The sequence below is a fragment of the Cervus canadensis genome, chromosome 6 (genome assembly GCF_019320065.1).
Source record: "Cervus canadensis isolate Bull #8, Minnesota chromosome 6, ASM1932006v1, whole genome shotgun sequence".
NCBI lineage: Eukaryota > Metazoa > Chordata > Mammalia > Artiodactyla > Cervidae > Cervus > Cervus canadensis.
Genome location: NC_057391.1, coordinates 93,164,099 through 93,173,825, shown reverse-complemented (window position 1 = coordinate 93,173,825; position 9,727 = coordinate 93,164,099). Strand labels below are relative to the sequence as shown.

General features: G+C 45.7%; 1 long non-coding RNA gene across 1 annotated transcript in view; it reads left to right on the top strand.

Moving 5' to 3' along the window:
- Positions 1-636: 636 nt before the first annotated feature.
- The window catches only part of LOC122443932, an 81,957-nt gene continuing 72,866 nt past the window's right edge, over positions 637-9,727 (top strand). The window contains exon 1 of the long non-coding RNA XR_006270149.1: positions 637-786. This is a non-coding gene — a long non-coding RNA (uncharacterized LOC122443932). The remainder of the gene's footprint in view (positions 787-9,727) is intronic.

The window sequence follows — 9,727 nt, the reverse complement described above, 5'->3', positions numbered from 1 at the left end:
TTTCCCTGGACTCCACACATTACGTATAGTGATAAATCACAGGAGAACTGATAATGTTACATAAAAGAACATGGGGATGTTACTTAGCAATTCTGAGCCTCGATTTCCTGAGCTTTAAAATGCACATGATAATATCCCATGGATGGGTTTGTAATAAAGATCATTTCACAAGATAATGTACATGCCTCACTGGGAAGAATCCTTCATATTTGACAGGCATTCATTCAATGAGTAGTAATGTGGTGCTTATAAATGTACCCTGTGAGTTATAAGTTCTGTATGGATATGATTTATCTCAGGGTCGCAATGGGGGAAAGACCTTCTAGAGGAAACAATCTTCATATCTCCATAGGGAAATTCTTGCTTTAAAGGATCTGGAGAAGGGGCCTACAGTGAATATATCCCATAATACTTCAGAGAATCATTTGACAGTTTATTATTTTATGTTCTTTTGTGGGAAAGGAGAAATACAGGCTAGATGGTAAGTCTGATAGATTTGTGTCAGTTCAGTAACTCTTCAGAGATTTAGATTAATGGATTGGGGAAGGTGAGAGAGTGGATTCCAAGGTGAGAGAGTGGACAGGTCAGAGAATTTTGCTATTGACTCTGTCCTGTTTCATATTTAATTCAGTGCCTTCATGGAAGACGCATCAGGCCTGATCACCAAACATGCGACTGATGTGCTGTTAGATGGAAGAGCTGAAACTTTGGGTGACTGATGGATAATTCAAAAGTATTTTGATAGACTGCCATCAGAGCCTGTTCTAATGGGATGGAATTTAAAAGGTAAGTTAAAAGATAAGTTAGATAAGGTCAGTTAGAAGTCAAATCACAGACAGAGTGTCCTAGGCTTCCAAGACTATCCCACGACAAAAGCCTAAGGTTGTGAGTCATTCATTAAGCATGGATTTTTGCTTACCAGCTATTTAGTACCAGTCGTCACACTGGTTGCTCTGAGGAAGATAAAGCTGGCAGCTCAGGGAATTCAGTGATGAACTTGGCAGATGCAACACCACCCACCATGGGCAGTGGTGGAGGAGGCAAGATAATGCTGACATCAACTGAATGCAAATTTCATTCATTATTTTGTTTGAATCATAAGGTCATCTATTTACTCTATAGCTCTATTGAATATGGCGATTTATGTTTAGTTATTGGAAAGAATATTGCAAGGTACATCTAGGAAAGGGTACTATGGATAATAAACATTTTAAAAACTCTGTCATGGCATGTGTGAATGGAATGATGAAGTGTTTCCCATTGATGCTGCTACTGTAATTGATGATACCTTCTTATGTTAAAACCAAACCAAAGTAGAAAGCCTCTCTGAGTCAGCTAATTTTGCACATTTAGCCTGGAAAAAGCACTTGGGAAATACTCAATTGCTCTCTTTAAATATTTAACAGACTTTTATGTGGAAAATAAAATTAGGCGTTCTCTGTGTTGAACCTTATTTAGAATGAAGATAAATGAGTAGACTTTACAGGAGGATGGATTTTGGCTCAATGTCCCGAAAGACTTTCTGCTGGGAGTTGATCTTATCATCACTGGAATTGTCCTTTTTGGGCCTGAATGATCATTTTTCGAATGTGCTACTAAATTAAAGACCAAACAGCGCAGCTTCAGTGGTCCTTTCCCATGCTAAGATTCCATAAGGTTATGGAATTTAACTCATTTCTACAACAAATTTGACCCCTTCTCTGTGGTAGCCACTTCACTAGGCCCTCTAGAAGTTAGGCAAGCACTCAACAATTTTTGACTTCACTGAACATCCAGTCCACATGACTGGCCAGAATACTTGACAAAGAAAAGTATCCTAAAGACATTCGATTCAAGGTCGGGTTTTGAATGAGATATGAACTCTAGTTTCAGAAATGAAGGAAGAAAATGGTAGGATAGAGAAATGTTGAGATTTAGCATTCTTTAATAAAAAAATGGGCATTTAATTTTACAAGCGATGGAGGTGGCTGTCTATCCAAAAGTGAATTGCAGTAAAGTAAAACAAACAAAAACTTGAAAACGTGTATTTCTATCCGCCTTTTGGCTATATTGTAGGGCTGCATTGACGGAAGGGGTGGGGACTGTGGAAGGAGACTGGGGCCCTTGTCTTCCAAAGGGGCCCAATGCTTCCCCCGCCCCACCCGCCTCATCCCGTCTGATCGGTTCTGACGCACAGGCCGCCATTCTCGGCGTCTCGGGGCCCTGGCATCCTGGCTATGGCTCAAAGGAATGAGAAGAAATGCAAAGGGGGGGCCGACGCGGTCTAAGTGAGTGTTGGTGTGGGGCTCTCCGTGGGGGCGTGACTGGCGGCCCTCAACATGTTGCATATTCACCGGTGACCGTGAAACATGCAAAGCAAACGGTGCAATCAGATGCGGCAGAAACCAAGACACCCAGAGACGAAGGGCAGAGGACCAGTTCCACGAGGTCACAGCCTCCGGCCGCGGAGGGGGTGAGAGCCAGGGAGACCCCGTAGAGCCAGGCAGGGTCGCAGAGGCCGAGACAGGCTTTAGGACACCCCCGCGATGCGGGAGCGCTGGATGCCCGAGTGATCAGAGCCCGGGAGACGCGGATGAGGCTGCAGCTGAGGGTCAGCGTCTATGCCAAACACAAACACCCCTGTGGGCTATCAGAGGAGGGGAAGACCAGGTGATCTCCGAAATGACGGGAGAGGGAAGAGAGAGCTTGAACTGCCAAGGATGCCGTCCGTCCCTGGGAAGCGGGAAGGGTTGTTTGCGGGGATGCAAAGACCAGCATAGCCGAAAGATGATACTTGGGGTAAAGGAGAAGTGAGTATACCTATAGCGAGTGAGGGAGAGAAGAGAAATTCCTCAGAAGGCATTGTCCTCTTGGAATGCGCCACAGCGGCCTCCGTGCGGTCCTTGCTCATTCTGCCCTCTCCTCCGGAGACGGTTAGGTCCCCCCGGGAAAGGACCCCACCGTCACACCCCCCTGCACGCCCTCCCAGTCCTCAAGCTCTTTCCCCAGTCACGCTGGACTCCAGGCGTCTGCGCTCACCTGCCCCGTGGCAGGGTGAAAGGCCTGCCGTGATGCTTTCATCCTCTGCCGACCAAAGTGTAAATTGTGAGGGCGGTTCGGGGACTGCGGACAGCTGACCGTGGACCGGGGTGGAGGGCGTCTAATCATTTTCTATAAATAACTGAACTTTCTCCAGCTGGTAATGATTTTCTGTCTCTCTCGGCAAAGCCTGAACTTGAACCGAGAAGCAAATTGCTCTGACTCCCTCCATGGCTTCTCTGACTGGAAACTAGATGGGGTCAATAAACAGCGGGGGATGGATCGAGGGAGAACGCACTGTTGTTCTTCTCTTGCCACTGATGAGTTTTAAATACATTTGATTTCTAACGTTGAATTAGGGATTCATCAAAGCCCGGGGACAGGTCCAAACAGAGCCCCAGACTTTCTGTTCCCTGCTGAGGGCTGGCAAAAGCTGCTTCTGCATTTTTTCCTGAATAGAAAATTTTAGCCGAGGGTCAAAACGATGGGGAGAATTCCCACCAAATGCATGATGCAAAGCAAGGCCTGGTCTGTTAAAATCCTATTAACTGGCTCACAAATTTCCCGTTTTCACACACACAAAAAACAAAACCTGCCGAGTTTGCCTGTTGGGTTCTTATTCATACGTGGAGCAATGCTTCTCGGAGGAGATGGTAAATACAATTACTGTCAGCCAATCAGACGGAGAGTTTCCGATGAAGTGATAAGCCCCAGGGAATTCAGAAAGGTTCAGAGAGGAGGTGGAAAATGAAAGCTGAGTTATGTTTCTGTGAGTTGCCTTGTGCCAAACAGCCAAAGAGATAAGGTGGGTTACAGGATATAAAAATATCTACTCAAACCACTCAGGGTGGGAAAAGGGGCTCCAGAACCAACCCTCTTTTTTAGAGCCGATTACAATCCCTGGGGCCCGGGATGGAGGGGAAGCTTTGAGAACTGTAAGCACTTTCCAGCATCTGTAGGAAACTGCATGTACCCTGTGTGTGTGTGTGTGTGTGTGTGTCTGTGTCTGTGTGTCTGTGTGTGTGTGTCTGTGCGTGTGTGCATGTGTGCTCACTCACTCATGTCTGACTCTGTAGCCCTATAAACTGTAGCCCAAGAGGCTCCTCCATCCATGGAATTTTCCAGGCAAGAATACTGGAGTGGGTTGCCATTTCCTTCTCCAGGGGATCTTCCTGACCCAGGGATGGAACCTGCATCTCCTGCATTGGCAGGCAAATTCCTTATCACTGAGCTCCCTGGGAGGCCCATGTACCCTATGAGAAGAGCCTAATCTCTGGAGCTGCCTTCTTCTGCAGTGAGTCCTCTAGAACTTCGACTGACTTAAACGCACACAATGAGTGAATCTGCATTCTTACCGAAATCCACTCTTCGCTCCAGAATGTGGAGCGCAGAGAAGAATTACGGCAGGAGAGAGTTCATGGAAGATAGAGAGGCTTCCTGTAATTGCAAACTCGATCCTGCCTCGAGGGGCTGGATCGATGGGGGTTCACCGGGATTTATCGACAGGCCAAGGCAATCGACCAAGAAGAGCTGAGCTTTCGTCTTCTGCTTAGAGAACCGGGAGGGGCTTTGGTGTTCTCCGCTACAGCCCTAACTCCTCCTGTGGAGGCCCGTTGTGAGCTTGGTTAGGGAGCTTTGGTGCTTTGAGACTTCAGAGGATGCAGTAACGTATTTTCGAGACTTTTGTCAGAATGCTGTTTGTCTGGGTCCCATTTGCTTCCTGCCAAAAAGGGAAGGTCGCTAATCTGGTTGGTGAGCTTAGGAGATGCTCTGATACCTGGCCCAAGTCCTCCCGATAGAAGGGGACATTTGTCACCCCAACTGCTGGGAGCAGTAATTACTGCCAGCTCACTGATGAGGCCCTCCCAGGAATCGTCCCTGGCTTCAGGGAGCTGCCTTGCTCAAGGTCATGCCCCTTCCCCAGGACTGGCCTTTGTTCAATGACTTTGACCTAGAGATTGTCATACTGAGTGACGAAAGTCAGACAGGGAAGGAGAACTATGGTATGACACCCCCTGTATGTGGAATATAAAAAGAAATGATGCAGATGAACTTCCTTACAAAACAGAAACAGACTCACAGTCTTAGAGAAGGAACTTATGGTAACAAGTAACTTAAAATGTATTTAGTTTTAATTGGAGGATAATTGTTTGGCAATACTGTATTGGTGTCTGCCATACATCAACACGAATCAGCTGCTGGTATCTGCCTGTCCCCTCCCCGTTGGCCCTCCCTCTCACTTCCCACCCCCTTCCACCCCTGTGGGCTGCCACAGAGCCCTGGGTTCCAGGCCCCTGAGTCAGGCAGCAAATTCCCACGGGCTCTTTGTTTTTTGTACGGTGCTGTGTACATTTCCACACCACTCTTTCAGCTGGTCCACCCTCTCTTTCCCCAACTGTATCCACAAGTCTGTTCCCTCTGTCGGCCTCACTGTGTTCACTATGCTGCTGCCCTGCATATACAAATGATTTTTGATGCCTGAATACAAAGGCCCAGGCTATTTGTCTCAATCCACGACTGTCTCAGAGGTGGACAGAGGCGTGCAGAGGCGTCTGCACGGCTGTTCAATTTCTCTCCGTCTGTCATACTCTTCACTCAGTATGAAAGTCTCTTATTACTTGGCTTTTTTCACTGCCTGTCCCCCAACATCCAAGGGGTGATCCTAAAATACCCTCCAATAAACTCCTTGCATATACAGATTTCTGCTTCCAAGTCTATTTCTGGGAGGACGGACCTCAGAGAGTGAGAGGCTAGGATATTAATTATGGCTTATCTGTTGTAGAGCTGAGTCATTGTTTTTAGGTAAGTTATTTAACTTGAACTTTTAAATAGTATTAAGGAGGACTCGAGATGTGTTTTTTTCCTAAGGGATCTTGGGTTGCAAAAGGCTTAGCCACACTCTGATATAATTTCAAGAACCAGCATGGAGCAAGAAGATAGATTTTTTTTTTTTTTTTTTTTTGGGCTGCAAAACTTTCTGGAACTTGAAAAATCATACCTGTCAACTGTGTGTCAGATTTCCAGGTTGAGTATAACTGCTTGTTTACTGACTTATGTCATCTTAGCAAAGCTACTTTTTCTTTAATTGCTCTGGCTGCTATCGGAGCAACCGTGACAACCCTCTCATTCATACCCTGAACTCTGGAGAAGTCTAATCACGCCCCCTCTGTCTGCTGCCTTATCCTCTCCCTCCTCAGAAGAGTTGAGGAGTTTTATTTCCTTTGTTTCCTTTCTTACTGAAACAGTACTATACCCAGATAGCATTGTTTCCAGGGAGACAGTGAAAAGTAAAAGTTAACTCAAAGAACTCTAAGGAGAGGAGTTGATAAATTACATGAGATGCCACTGGGTTAGAGGAAGGCAGAAACACCTCCTAGGTATTTTGGAGATAAATAGAGGACTTTTTAACAAGGTTATACTGAAGACTTGGAGGTCTTCATAAAAGCTGGTATATATTTAGTTAATGATTATAAGAATGGGTTAATATTTACCCGAGGAGCCTATTATTACTCATGAGTTGGGGGAAAAAATAATCACTACATATCTAGGTCCAAGAAGTAAATTATGGATGTTACCTTTTCTTGCCTTCTATCTTTGAAGAGAGTTGAAAGTGACCCATCTTTCCCAGTGCCCATCTATCAGTTTAATACCTCTTGTCATTTACTATAGGTCACTATGCTATTCTCCCTGGTTCCTTTTATTTCCTTTAATGCTGCAGAATGTTTGGGGTTTTTTGGAGGAGATCAAAGCTAGTCATTATTATCAAACACTTCTGTGTTCCTTTGTATTTAAATCAGAACAGGGGAAGTATGTGGTATTGTTGGATATGGCCTAATGCTACTATTGAAATCATTTTGAAAGATTGCTTTTATGCAAACCAGTATGTGAGTGGGCCAAGAAAGGGATGGAGGGACGTGACAGAGCAAGGTGAAATTTTAAGTCTAGACTAATGGGAAATGGAGGATGAAGAGGGGCAAGATTTTCTTGTCATCTGAATGTGTCATATCAAGTCAAAAGGATGAGGACCAGGCAAACTTCTCAGCTCCTCGAATAACTGATTTTCCTGAAAACAGAAACAACAAAACAACCCCCCTCCCCTCATATCGAGTTACTTAGTAGGGATCAGAAAGACAGAAGAAATGATTCCTGTACCCTTTTCAGAGTCTGTATACTCAAGTCAGAGTGACGGTGCCTCCAGCCAACTGCCCAGGCTTCGCAGTGAGTGGTCCACGGTCCAGGAAAAGCGGTGTGGCCTGTAGCCACTAGAGGACAGCAGAGAGCTGCTCCTGGAGAGGATGCTCCTGACGGAGGGACAACAGGTCACCAAGGTGACCGCCTCCCTCCTCTCCACCTGAGGAGAGAGAGGGGCCCTCCCTTTATCTCGGGAAGAAATGCCAGTCAGGACTCCTGCTTCCAGACTGCACTCTGTGGGGTTTCCATTCAGGGAGTTTTAGCTGTGAAACCTGAGTCTCGGCGTTCTCATCCAGAAAATGGGGATAGTAATAGTAAGAAACCCATAGAGCTGTGAGCTGTAAGTGCAAAAAGGCTGTCATTCCATCAGTTCAGTCAGTTCAGTCACTCAGTCATGTCCAACTCTTTGCGACCCCATGAATCGCAGCACGCCAGCCCTCCCTGTCCATCACCAACTCTCAGAGTTTATCCAAACTCATGTCCACTAAGTCAGTGATGTCATCCAGCCATCTCATCCTCTGTCGTCCCCTTCTCCTCCTGCCCCCAATCCCTCCCAGCATCAGGGTCTTTTCCAGTGAGTCAACTCTTCGCATCAGGTGGCCAAAGTATTGGAGTTTCAGCTTCAGCATCAGTCCTTCCAATGAACACTCAGGACTGATCTCCTTTAGGATGGACTGGTGGTATCTTCTTGCAAACCAAGGGACCCTTAAAAGTCTTCTCCAACACCACAGTTTAAAAGCATTAATTGTTTAGTGCTCAGCTTTCTATATGGTGCAATTCTCACATATATGACTACTGGGAAAGCCATAGCTTTGACTAGACAGACCTTTGTTGGCAAAGTAATGTCTCTGCTTTTTAAAATACTGTTTAGGATGGACACAGCTTTTCTTCCAAGGAGCAAGCATCTTTTAATTTTATGGCTTCAGTCACCATCTGCAATGATTTTGGAGCCCAAGAAAATAAAGTCTGTCAGTGTTTCCACCGTTTCCCCATCTATTTGCCATGAAGTGATGGGACTGGATGCCATGATCTTAGTTTTCTGAATGTTGAGCTTTAAAAAAAAGTTTTAAGCCAACTTTTTCACTCTCCTCTTTCACTGTCATCAAGAGGCTCTTTAGTTCTTCTTCACTTTCTGCCATAAGGGTGGTGTCATCTGCATATCCAAGGTTATTGATATTTCTCCTGGCAACCTTGATTCCAGCTTGTGCTTCCTCCAGCCCAGCATTTCTCATGATGTACTCTGCATATAAGTTAAATAGGCTGACAATATACAGCCTTGATGTACTCCTTTTCCAATTAAGAATTAGTCCATTTTTCCATATTTGGTTTTAACTGTTGCTTCTTGACCTGCATACAGATTTCTCAGGAGGCAGATCAGGTCGTCTGGTATTCCCATTTCTTGAAGAATTTCCCACAGTTTGTTGTGATCCACATAGTCAAAGGCTTTGGTATAGTCAATAAAGCAGAAGTAGATGCTTTTCTGAAATTCTCTTGCTTTTTCAATGACCCAATGGATGTTGGCAATTTGATCTCTAGTTCCTCTGCCTTTTCTAAATCCAGCTTGGACATCTGGAAGTTCACAGTTCAGGTACTGCTGAAGCCTCTCTTAGAGAGGGGCTCTGGCTGCAGCAGACCTGGGTCATGCAGCATGTGGCATATGCCTTCTTGGAGGAGGTCACCATTAGTCCCCCCATAAAGCCACCGAGCAGACGAGAACCCCCAGGGAATCTGACTTTGGAGGCCAGTGGGGCTTGATTACAGGACTTCCGCAGGACTGGGGAAACAGACTCTTGGAGGGCACAAACAAAACCTTGTGCACACCAGGAGCCAGGAGAAAGGAGCAGTGTCCTCATAAGAAACTGAGTCAGACTTGCCTGTGAGTGTCTGTGTGTCTCTGGTAGAGGCATGGATGGACAGTTTGATCTCAGGCCAAACAACAGCTCTGCCCATCCACAGAAAATCGGGTTAAAGATTTACTGTCATTCAATATGAAGTGAAGTGAAAGTTGCTCAGTTGTGTCAGACTCTTTGCGACCCCAGGGACTGTATAGCCCATGGAATTCTCCAGGTCAGAATATTGGAGTGGGTAGCCTTTCCCTTCTCCAGGGGATCTTCCCAACCCAGGGATCAAACCCAGGTCTCCTGCATCGCAGGTGGGTTCTTTACTGTCTGAGCCACAAGGGATACTGTGACAGATACTGCCATGTCTGACACTTTGCGAGTCCTCTGTCCATGGGAATTTCTAAGCAAGATTTCTGGAGTGGGTTGCCATGCCCTCCTCCAGGGGATCTTCCCAACCCTGGAATTGAACTCAGGCCTCTTTCTTCTCCTGCATTGTCAGCTGGATTCTTTACCACTGAGCCACCTGGGAAGCCCTTGATAAAAATGACCATTGCAAAACTAAAGATTCTGTGTCACTGAGCTATTTCAGAGAATTTGCAATTAGAGATTTTTTTTTTTTTGGATAACTTGTCCTGGATCGACTTTTTAATCACTCATAACACTGTTCCTCTCTGAGC